This window comes from Chelmon rostratus, chromosome 14, assembly GCF_017976325.1.
Source record: "Chelmon rostratus isolate fCheRos1 chromosome 14, fCheRos1.pri, whole genome shotgun sequence".
NCBI classification, from domain to species: Eukaryota; Metazoa; Chordata; class Actinopteri; order Chaetodontiformes; family Chaetodontidae; genus Chelmon; species Chelmon rostratus.
In genome coordinates this window covers 14532200-14544164 of record NC_055671.1, presented here as the reverse complement: position 1 = coordinate 14544164, position 11965 = coordinate 14532200, and the positions used below count along the sequence as shown (strand labels likewise).

The window sequence follows — 11965 nt, the reverse complement described above, 5'->3', positions numbered from 1 at the left end:
GGTACAGGATGAGGAAGGGGAAAATAGCTGTTATTTGGATTTGAACAACAGATGAGCATTTGGTGATTTGCTGATTTTTAACAGAGGGGATGGCTCAACTGGAGAACACCCCCACACACATACAAGCACACACACACACAACCACCAACCAACACACACACCTTGTACAAAGTTACATGTTTCCCCTAAAATACTTTGTTACAGAGGGGGCTCAGTCAGTCAGTCAGGAGTATTGTCAGAAACTACTACACGCTCATAGAAATATCATAGGAATATTACAGGAATACTACAGGCAGCAGTGTGTCTCTATGATCCTCTCGCTCTTTCACAACCACATGTTACTATTTGTCACTTTGATCACGAAGGTGACACTACTCTGCAGAGACTATAGGCTGTGATGTACAATAGAATTGAGTATTTATAGTTTATAGGTTAGAGAATATTATAGATCCGAGATGAAACCGACAGAATGGCAGGACTGAGAGAAAAAGGCACAATTATAAATCCGTCTGCTACTTCAGCACCACGGACAGCACCATTGATCTATCAATACACAGCAGAGTTAGGCTGCTTGTATTTCAGAGCCGTGGTCGAGGCCATAGATTCTAACTTTAACAAACCTCAGCTTAAGGATTAATGAGTTAGAGACTAGATTAAAATATTAAACTGAACAACCCCTCTGCCTCTGCACTCCCTTTGCTACGACAGGATGGAGAGGGGGGATAGCAGGCTAATGAGGGGGGTGCAGTTTGGTCATTCTGCTAAGAAGGGGGATGGCATCCCCCACCCGCAGGCAGAGGGAAAGAGGTGGAGAAGGACTGAGGGAGAGAGAACATAGCTACGTCAGGAAAAGATGAATATTTCAATATATCAAAGTCTTGAAAAGCTGGAACGGAGAGAGAGAGGCTTGGTGGGGAGAGTGAGGGAAACAGAGAAAAAGAACAAGAGAAGCACATCCACATCTGGAGCTGGTGCACCAGCTGTCCATGAGTTCAGACTGAAGCCCAGTTTTAGTGTCTTCACTGAATGAGACTGGTGCATGGCTGAATTAAACAAGCTTCCACACACAAACCAAGGATTGAGGCACGAACATTTCTCCCTCCATTCTCTCTGTCTGCTCAGTTTAGCATCACCTGCTCTCCTGAAACTGGTTTTGGTTGTTTGTTTATCAGAGCTTTTTTTTTTTTTTTTTTTTTTTTTTGCTGAAAACAGCTGCCTGCTGCTGCTGCTGCTGAAAATAACTAATACATTTAGCACTCAGTGGAGCTGAGGGAAACCACACTCAGGTGATAATCCTATCACATTACACAGTCATTTGTATATTAACAATGGATGAAATATTGATTTTAGAGCAGCTCTAAGTTTTAATGGTGTAACCTGATGGAGTAAATCAATAGTTTAAGACTAGCGAAAAGCTACTAAGAACTTCAGAAGGACACACAAACTTAGACATGAATTTACAAATAGCTGCAACCCAGTCCTGTGCACTTTCTCTTCTGTATCTTGTATCCATGCCTTGTTTTCTACACACTGACTTTTCCCCTTGTTCATGCAACCACTGTTTTCTCCTTCCCCTCAGCCTCTGTGTCTCTTTAAGTCCTCTGCTCTTTTTTTCCCTCCTCCCTCTCCATTAAAAATGGTTGCCTCTTCTCACCTCTGCTCGGTCTTGCAGATTTATTTTGGTCCTGTGCCTGTTAGCACAGCAGCGCACAGCAGTTGTCGCCCTTACCCACCACTTTGCTGCCCACCCCTCACTCTCCCCCTCCTTCCTCTTTACACTGGCCTAAATAATTTTCTTCCTGGTCATCTCCTCCTTTCTCTTTTGATCCCCGCTTCCCTCCTGGTTCGTCAGTTCAGTCCTTGCCGTCTTTCTTCCTCTTGTTTACATTGTCTCCCTCTCCTTCCCCCTTGCTCTGTCTGTCTGTCTCTCCTCTCCCGGTCATTTGGTAGGTATATTTTCAGCAGAGGAAGCTTACATTTTGGCATTACCCTCCGTGCTGGGGTTCATCAGTGCCGGGCTGTGAGGACTCAGCCCGAGAGGTTGCGCGGGGGTTACTGCCACTGTGGAACTATAATTACCTCAGCTGTCCGTCAAACAGCAGTGTGTCCACACATATGCATGCACACGCGCACACACACACATATATATATAGACTCTTGTGAAGTCAGTAGAACTGTAATTGCATGCTTGAATCTTTTACTTCATGGAGGAATATACTGACACTGCTGCTTCTGCACAACATCCTGCCACGTGTCGGCGTTCCACTTCTGGTGCCAACAAAGGCAGACTTATGAGCAGCTAAAAAGGGAATTATCTGGTCTGTAATGTGGAAATGCGTTGCTTATATTTGTGTTCCTGTTTTTACATGTGCATGTATCTGCTTGATTTTTAGTTTTTAGAGGGATGCTGAAGTTTCTGTGGGGCAGTTTTGTCTCCGCTGACTAGTGCATAAGATTCTTTCAGGTCACCAAAGGTCATCTTTTTAGATGCGCATTCTGCATGTGATTGCGTCGCTTGAGGAAACCTTCAGACATCAGGAAAATACTGAGCTAATTAGGGGGTCTAGCTGATATTTTTGAAGGAATTTTCCTATAAGGCTGTGCAGGGATAGCGGTGGGCGTACTACAGTACAAAACAAAATATCTGTAGGCCAGGGATTGGGTATTAACTTAATGGTGTGCAGGATTTTACACAGAGAGACATCTTTGGGGTATGGCAGCAGTAAATGGAGAAATATACAATGAAAATAAAAACCCCACACTCCCATTTCTAAACAGATAGCAAAAATACCCTGTCAGTCACCAGAAACATCTATCATGCAAAGCATTAAATTGTTAAAATATAATTTCCATGTTGTGAGGCACAAAAAAAAAACAAAACACATTTTCAGTCATCATTGTATACAAGAGAAAAGGAAACCAATAACCAATTATTTTTTCTTCCCACAACGGTCTCCAGCTGTGACAAATGCCTCAAATTTTTGTTTACGTTTCACTAAAGGATGCATGTGCTTTCACTGGAATATATTTAGCTTCGACATGCCTCATGTGTCAAATGGGTGTTATTGTATGCTTGTTGCAGCGTCCTGGTCTCAGCCTATCCGAGCACAACGCAGTAATTGGAAAACAAAGTCAAATTCATTTTAAATCAAGTTTTGACCCTGCAAACCTTGAAGGCTGCCAATTAATGATGGGGAGCGAGCGCGGTGCAGCGGAGACAACATCAACATTGTTTGCGGCGAAGTTAACGCTGCTAACACAGTGCCGCTTGTACGCCGAGTGAGGATTCAGGGAGAGCTGTGTTAAATATTTCAGCTAATGTCCTTGCAGGCGTTTGCTGTACTGAGAGAGCAGGGGAGAGGGAGACTATTGATGTGGTTAACAGCTAAAAGATGGATGAGGAGAGATCAAACTAAACCAAAATAGCAATAACAATGAGGTAATAACAGTTTGTAATCTTTGGCTTTCACTGTAAAATCACGGCAGTTTAGGGTATCAATGATAGTGAAAATGTTTTGGACTGAAATGGAGTGATGGAAAAACTGAGCTGGCCCTAGAGAGCTGAGTGATTTGGGTCCCAGCTGAGTCCCGAACAACTGCCACACCAACAGGGAAGAGTCAATGTTGTGGAAACAGAAATCACCTCAACTCTCCTTTCACATGTTTTCTCATCATCTCCTTCGTCTAATCCTTTCTCTTCTTCACCGTGTTTCCTCTCACTGTCTCCGCCACTGAACTGGCCCCAACCAGAATGTGCACGTCTGTTCAACTCTGACATTAATATCCAGTAACAAGCGCACATGTGATCCAGGAAGAAAGAGTCTTTCCCACCTCCGCCTGCCTCTTTCCTGCCTCTGTCTCAACAACAAGGTGGATTCAGTCTCAAACACGGACACACAAAGCGGCGCGAGGCTGGAGATGTTTGCCTGGCTATTATTTCCAGCTCTCGCCACGTCGTAATATGCTCAGTGCTCTGTTTTGATGTGTACAATAAACTTACCAGAGGAGCGCCACAGGAGGTCTGAGCAGCACTGGGAGTGGCGCGGTAGGGAAGGCAGCTTAGGAGCTTATGGACAACCAACACAGCTGTTATAGACAAAACAACAAGGGGCTGCGCCATTCTACATCCTGCTCGCTGCCAAGCATGGCAAATCATGCAGCGCTGCTTTCTCATAACAGGTGCAAATGTTTATGACTGGAAATACATGAAGAAAGAAATTAAACAAAAACAGCGAAAAATATGGACAGATTCTCTCTTAGTGTCTGTTTAATCAGTCGTATTGGAGTTAGTTTGTTGTTTTAAAGGCAATAATATTTTTTTACAACTGTGCCACAGCTCTCAGCCATTGAATGATTCACTGTTTTTTGAAGGCATAAATTTATCCATTTCTTGGTTGGATAATGATATTTCTCTGCAAAGTGCAAAAAAGCAGAAACAGGTGCCAGATTTTGCACCTCAGAGTGTCTCTTCCCATTTACACAGTTTCCCTTTTTACATTCTTGTGAAAATCTGAGTGCTTACTTTGTTTTTCCAGTCATTTTTCCTCCTCTCTCACCCGCCCTCCGCCGTCCCTCCCCTCTTCCTGTTTTACATCCCCTGTCCTCTAATCGGACTTTTTTGAGGAGTAGAGAGAACGTCTCCAGGAGATTTGAGAAGCCCATAAAGTAAAGCGGCTCTCTTCCAAAGGCAGCTAAGAGGCTCAGGGGAGGATGGCAGTCGCCGTCTTCTTCCAGAACATGTGCCTCAAAGCAGTGACATGGTGTCACAGCGAGAGAGAGGAGCACAGAGGAAAAGAGAAGAAAGTGAAGAAAGCAGAGGGAGGGAGAGAAGAAGAGGCAGAGAAAGAGAAAGACGGAGAAAGAGAAAGAACTTGGTCAACTTGTCATCCATTATAGATTGCCTATTATTCATTCAGGCCCAACCCGCCTTGTGCTGTGCTGTTCTCCCTCTTTCATCTTTACTCTCTTACTCAATCTTTCTGTGTGTCTGTGTCTGTCTCTAGGCAGAAAACCCACTGTGCAGTATTTTAGGATCTCATAAGGGCAGCTCTGCCGGGTACAGTAAAGCATAGCACCATGCACTTCCTACACACACACACACACACACACACACACATTAGACAATGATCTCAAAGGGAAACACCACATAGAAAACAGCAACTTCATATCAACTGAACACGGGATGAAGAAAAGAGAAAGAGGAAGACAGAAATTGCAATGGAGCCTTTTGCTTTTGCAAACTCTGAATCTTATATAAATATATATATATATATTATAAATAGCTTATCAGTTATCTTTCCAATTGTCCTATTACAAAGCACTTTGTAACTGTTTTCTTGAAAAGTGATATATAAATAATGAGTTATTATGTGAATATTGTTATTTTCATAATAATTTTATCCCCACTGACCCTAGCTTTGCCCTTAAATTGTCCCACAATGTCTCATACTTTGTATCTGCAGCGATAAGCCACACTGAGTTTTTGAGGCCATGTTTTATGACATCAGATATCAAACCTAATGGAAATATTCTGTTTTGAGCGTTATGTTACAGAGCAGTTTCCCCAGACTCAGCCTGACTTAATTATGCATTATCTTTGGAAACTTTGAGATCTTGGCCTGACTTTCGAGGCTGAGCGAGCTCGCCGTCGTAGTGACTGACCCACCACTGGCTCAGGGATGTCTGAGAGGTTGCACTTTGAATTGAATGTTTGCTTTTGTTCTTATGCATTGATCCACACGCTTTTCTGAATTTCGTGATCCTCTTTGATATTTGTTTTACATACTGGCAGCTGCTTCGTACACAGTCTGCTGGGGTGCAGATGTCATAAAACAGCTTCAGATGGTCAGAAATGAGAGCTGGTGAGAACGTTTGAGAGCAACAGATTTCATCTTATGAACTCATCTCATGTTTAGGTTACCATGACTCTCATCAGCTTCTCAGATTAGACTTTATTGATCTCACAATGGAGAATTTCACTAAGATAACTGCACTACGACGAGGATGGGATTCGAACCCACGCATGCAGAGCACAATGGATTAGCAGTCCATCGCCTTAACCACTCGGCCACAAGCTGGGGAACAATAGTCTGTATGGCCGGGGGAAGAAGCGGAAAGAAGGGGAAGAAGGGGGAAGGAGGGGGGAAGAAGGGGGAAGGAGGAAAAGGAAGAAAAAGAGAGAAAAAAGGAGGAAATGAAGTGAAATGACAGTGATTATCGACTCTGTTGCCCGCCGGAAGTTATAGGAGTGAGTTTTTATGGTGATAGTTTGAGAAATACGTCCAAACGTGAATTTTTGCTGGCGTACAGTAGGGGGACTCTGGTTCCAAAGGTCGCCGGTTCAATCCCAACATGGACCATATCTCCACAAACCCAAACTCTTACAAAGTGTTATGAATCGTTCAAAAATCACTTAAAAATGAAACGCAAATAGGAACATGGGTTATTTTGAATAGCAACATTTGAGAACCACACATACACACATGTAACTTTGTGCGTTTTCTTTAGAAATAGATGCAATTTAAGGATACAATCTAATTAACAACTAATGGAATAAAGCACTGCAACAATGCAGCTGCCTTGTCTAGCTGACTGTACAATGTGGAACTACTTTTTGGTTCCTTTCTTGTTATTTCATTGTCTGCTTGAGTTTGCAAAAAGCTAAACTTTACCTGACTCCTGTTTTTACAGATATGTTTAGTAGAAATGATTTATTAGTCCTGCTGTAGAAATATACATTTTATTAGAAAATATACACCTTAATTCTCTCTCATGCACACAATTGTAACCATAACACACACACACACACACACAAAGAAATTAATGAAAGAAAATGTATAAATAAACTGAATACAAAGTATAATAATTAAAGCTAGAAAACACTGCTCTACAATATATATACTGCATATACTAAAACACAATATCGACAGACTTTGCCAGGAACACACAATATTTGTCAGTATATACAGTATGTTATTTCTGTAATGCTGACTTTCCTGAAATACCAGACCTGTTACATGGGATGATAATTAAATTATTACAGCAATGGGCTGATAGAAGAAGCAGGCTATGGGGCATGGCTGTACAGGTGGGAGAGGGACAGGAGCAGCAGGAATAGAGGCAGCAGGCAGGTTGACTCCCTGCAGCAGAATACTACATTTTTGCCTCGTCAGTCGCTTGTTGTGCCACCGTCTGATTCACATCAAACAACTGCAGAGTAGTGTTGTGCATGACCGTACCATTACCCAGGACCAGCTGCCTGATCTTGCTGTAGTCTCTGAGAATCTGAGTCCATCTTGTCAGAGGTTAACTGCCTGTTTTCTAGGGCTCTTAATGTTACAGAGTCTGACAAAGTTGGACTCTACGAGACAACAACAGTCTGGCCACTTGGCAGGGGATCCTGTTGATGCTCAGACACAACATGTCATGCTCTCCACACCTGGTTTAAATTCTTTTTTACAACACCTGAAGTGTCCTGTTGTCAGACACACGCAGTGCCATGCAGTGTATGCCACTCGCTGCTGGTGGCATACGCAGAAGGTTCTGCCACAGGGCTTTGATGGTGGTGGCCTGCTGGTTGCTCAGTGTTTGTCCAGTTTGAGTCCTCAGCCCCAGCAAATACTCTGCCAGGCTGTCCACTCGGTCCATCCCTGGGACACTGCGCTCATCTACACCCTGATAAATATAAGAGTACAGCAAAATCAAAAACACACAATATCACAGACAGACAAATAACACATCTGTCAGAGTGTAACTTCTCACAGCATCAGATTATTGTATTTCTGGATAAGAAAAATAACCTCATCATGATAACTGACCAGAGTAAACAGCAGGCGGCTGAAAAGAGGCCCCGCTTCCTCCCGAGCACCCTGACGCTGTAGATGTTGACACAGTGAAAAGGGTCCCCTGAGTGGCTGAAAGCAGTGAGGGGGGCTTCACTACCAGGGATGCAGCCTAACAGTCCTGGTTCATCTATGGAGGCCCTCCGGAGCCACAGCTGGAGATTCAGGCTGTTGCCTTCAGATGGTAACCACGTGATCAATAACTGTAGGTTAATTTGTTGTGTTTGGTCATTTAAAAGACATTCATTGTGTCACTATTTCCAGGATGATAATAATAATCATCATCATCATCATCATAAGCACAATAATGATATTAAGAAGAACTGCAAGAGAACATGCTCTAACATTATAACGTTACTGTAAGAACATTGAGGCTAATAAAACGTTAAGTTTATGTATTGTTCTTTGAGGAAAACCAGCATAAAGTCTAAATTTAACTTGACTGAAATCGCACGCTAATATGAGGGTTATAATTATGCGTCGCTCTATGTGATTTTATCTGAATCTACACAGACCAGGACAGTAATTAACAGCGACTCTCTCTGCACCTACGTGCACCAAGACAGTAACGTTATGCAACGGCATTAATGCCGATATAGCGCTCGTCATATAGCGTAACAGCGTAAAGAAGCTAGCTAGCTCGTCGTCAAAACCAAATAAGCGTAAAATAAGTTCGCCAGCAGCAGAAGCTCACCTCATTATGTCGGCGGATGAAACCTGAGAGCGGCAGAAGCGGACCGGGACACTTGAAGCGGCTTCAGCCGTAAACACCGCGGCCGGCTCCCGTTGCCGGGTTTATTTTCGTACTGGCCGGAAGCCGGCAGGGATTGGCCTCGGGGAAAGATGGAAATGGCGAGCCGCGATTGGCCGGGGGAAAAGATGGAAATGAGGCGCCGCGATTGGCCGTCGGCCGAAAGATGGAAATGGCGAGCCGCGATTGGCCGGGGGAAAAGATGGAAATGAGGCGCCGCGATTGGCCGCCGGCCGAAAGATGGAAATGAGGGCCCGCGATTGGCCGGGGGAAAAGATGGAAATGGCGAGCCGCGATTGGCCGTCCGGCGAAAGATGGAAATGGCGAGGCGCGATTGGCCCGCGAAAGATGGAAACGGGGAGAGGCGATTGGAGGAGGGGAGCCAGTCTGTCGGTCCCCGGGTAGCGCCAAAGCTGGGGAACAATAGTCTGTATGGCCGGGGGAAGAAGCGGAAAGAAGGGGAAGAAGGGGGAAGGAGGGGGGAAGAAGGGGGAAGGAGGAAAAGGAAGAAAAAGAGAGAAAAAAGGAGGAAATGAAGTGAAATGACAGTGATTATCGACTCTGTTGCCCGCCGGAAGTTATAGGAGTGAGTTTTTATGGTGATAGTTTGAGAAATACGTCCAAACGTGAATTTTTGCTGGCGTACAGTAGGGGGACTCTGGTTCCAAAGGTCGCCGGTTCAATCCCAACATGGACCATATCTCCACAAACCCAAACTCTTACAAAGTGTTATGAATCGTTCAAAAATCACTTAAAAATGAAACGCAAATAGGAACATGGGTTATTTTGAATAGCAACATTTGAGAACCACACATACACACATGTAACTTTGTGCGTTTTCTTTAGAAATAGATGCAATTTAAGGATACAATCTAATTAACAACTAATGGAATAAAGCACTGCAACAATGCAGCTGCCTTGTCTAGCTGACTGTACAATGTGGAACTACTTTTTGGTTCCTTTCTTGTTATTTCATTGTCTGCTTGAGTTTGCAAAAAGCTAAACTTTACCTGACTCCTGTTTTTACAGATATGTTTAGTAGAAATGATTTATTAGTCCTGCTGTAGAAATATACATTTTATTAGAAAATATACACCTTAATTCTCTCTCATGCACACAATTGTAACCATAACACACACACACACACACACAAAGAAATTAATGAAGAAAATGTATAAATAAACTGAATACAAAGTATAATAATTAAAGCTAGAAAACACTGCTCTACAATATATATACTGCATATACTAAAACACAATATCGACAGACTTTGCCAGGAACACACAATATTTGTCAGTATATACAGTATGTTATTTCTGTAATGCTGACTTTCCTGAAATACCAGACCTGTTACATGGGATGATAATTAAATTATTACAGCAATGGGCTGATAGAAGAAGCAGGCTATGGGGCATGGCTGTACAGGTGGGAGAGGGACAGGAGCAGCAGGAATAGAGGCAGCAGGCAGGTTGACTCCCTGCAGCAGAATACTACATTTTTGCCTCGTCAGTCGCTTGTTGTGCCACCGTCTGATTCACATCAAACAACTGCAGAGTAGTGTTGTGCATGACCGTACCATTACCCAGGACCAGCTGCCTGATCTTGCTGTAGTCTCTGAGAATCTGAGTCCATCTTGTCAGAGGTTAACTGCCTGTTTTCTAGGGCTCTTAATGTTACAGAGTCTGACAAAGTTGGACTCTACGAGACAACAACAGTCTGGCCACTTGGCAGGGGATCCTGTTGATGCTCAGACACAACATGTCATGCTCTCCACACCTGGTTTAAATTCTTTTTTACAACACCTGAAGTGTCCTGTTGTCAGACACACGCAGTGCCATGCAGTGTATGCCACTCGCTGCTGGTGGCATACGCAGAAGGTTCTGCCACAGGGCTTTGATGGTGGTGGCCTGCTGGTTGCTCAGTGTTTGTCCAGTTTGAGTCCTCAGCCCCAGCAAATACTCTGCCAGGCTGTCCACTCGGTCCATCCCTGGGACACTGCGCTCATCTACACCCTGATAAATATAAGAGTACAGCAAAATCAAAAACACACAATATCACAGACAGACAAATAACACATCTGTCAGAGTGTAACTTCTCACAGCATCAGATTATTGTATTTCTGGATAAGAAAAATAACCTCATCATGATAACTGACCAGAGTAAACAGCAGGCGGCTGAAAAGAGGCCCCGCTTCCTCCCGAGCACCCTGACGCTGTAGATGTTGACACAGTGAAAAGGGTCCCCTGAGTGGCTGAAAGCAGTGAGGGGGGCTTCACTACCAGGGATGCAGCCTAACAGTCCTGGTTCATCTATGGAGGCCCTCCGGAGCCACAGCTGGAGATTCAGGCTGTTGCCTTCAGATGGTAACCACGTGATCAATAACTGTAGGTTAATTTGTTGTGTTTGGTCATTTAAAAGACATTCATTGTGTCACTATTTCCAGGATGATAATAATAATCATCATCATCATCATCATAAGCACAATAATGATATTAAGAAGAACTGCAAGAGAACATGCTCTAACATTATAACGTTACTGTAAGAACATTGAGGCTAATAAAACGTTAAGTTTATGTATTGTTCTTTGAGGAAAACCAGCATAAAGTCTAAATTTAACTTGACTGAAATCGCACGCTAATATGAGGGTTATAATTATGCGTCGCTCTATGTGATTTTATCTGAATCTACACAGACCAGGACAGTAATTAACAGCGACTCTCTCTGCACCTACGTGCACCAAGACAGTAACGTTATGCAACGGCATTAATGCCGATATAGCGCTCGTCATATAGCGTAACAGCGTAAAGAAGCTAGCTAGCTCGTCGTCAAAACCAAATAAGCGTAAAATAAGTTCGCCAGCAGCAGAAGCTCACCTCATTATGTCGGCGGATGAAACCTGAGAGCGGCAGAAGCGGACCGGGACACTTGAAGCGGCTTCAGCCGTAAACACCGCGGCCGGCTCCCGTTGCCGGGTTTATTTTCGTACTGGCCGGAAGCCGGCAGGGATTGGCCTCGGGGAAAGATGGAAATGGCGAGCCGCGATTGGCCGGGGGAAAAGATGGAAATGAGGCGCCGCGATTGGCCGTCGGCCGAAAGATGGAAATGGCGAGCCGCGATTGGCCGGGGGAAAAGATGGAAATGAGGCGCCGCGATTGGCCGCCGGCCGAAAGATGGAAATGAGGGCCCGCGATTGGCCGGGGGAAAAGATGGAAATGGCGAGCCGCGATTGGCCGTCCGGCGAAAGATGGAAATGGCGAGGCGCGATTGGCCCGCGAAAGATGGAAACGGGGAGAGGCGATTGGAGGAGGGGAGCCAGTCTGTCGGTCCCCGGGTAGCGCCACCTCGTCGTTTTTTCTATATCTTGTTTATGGCG

General features: G+C 44.3%; 2 long non-coding RNA genes across 2 annotated transcripts; both read right to left on the bottom strand.

Annotated features, from left to right (window-relative positions):
- Positions 1-7616: 7616 nt before the first annotated feature.
- On the bottom strand, positions 7617-8624 carry LOC121617797. The gene is made up of 3 exons (XR_006007412.1): positions 8536-8624; positions 7818-8016; positions 7617-7674 (listed from the first exon to the last, which is right to left on the bottom strand). It is a non-coding gene; the product is annotated as an uncharacterized LOC121617797 (long non-coding RNA).
- Positions 8625-10546: 1922 nt separating this feature from the next.
- Positions 10547-11554, bottom strand: LOC121617796. Its single transcript, XR_006007411.1, has 3 exons — positions 11466-11554; positions 10748-10946; positions 10547-10604 (listed from the first exon to the last, which is right to left on the bottom strand). It is a non-coding gene; the product is annotated as an uncharacterized LOC121617796 (long non-coding RNA).
- Between the last annotated feature and the right edge of the window lie 411 nt (positions 11555-11965).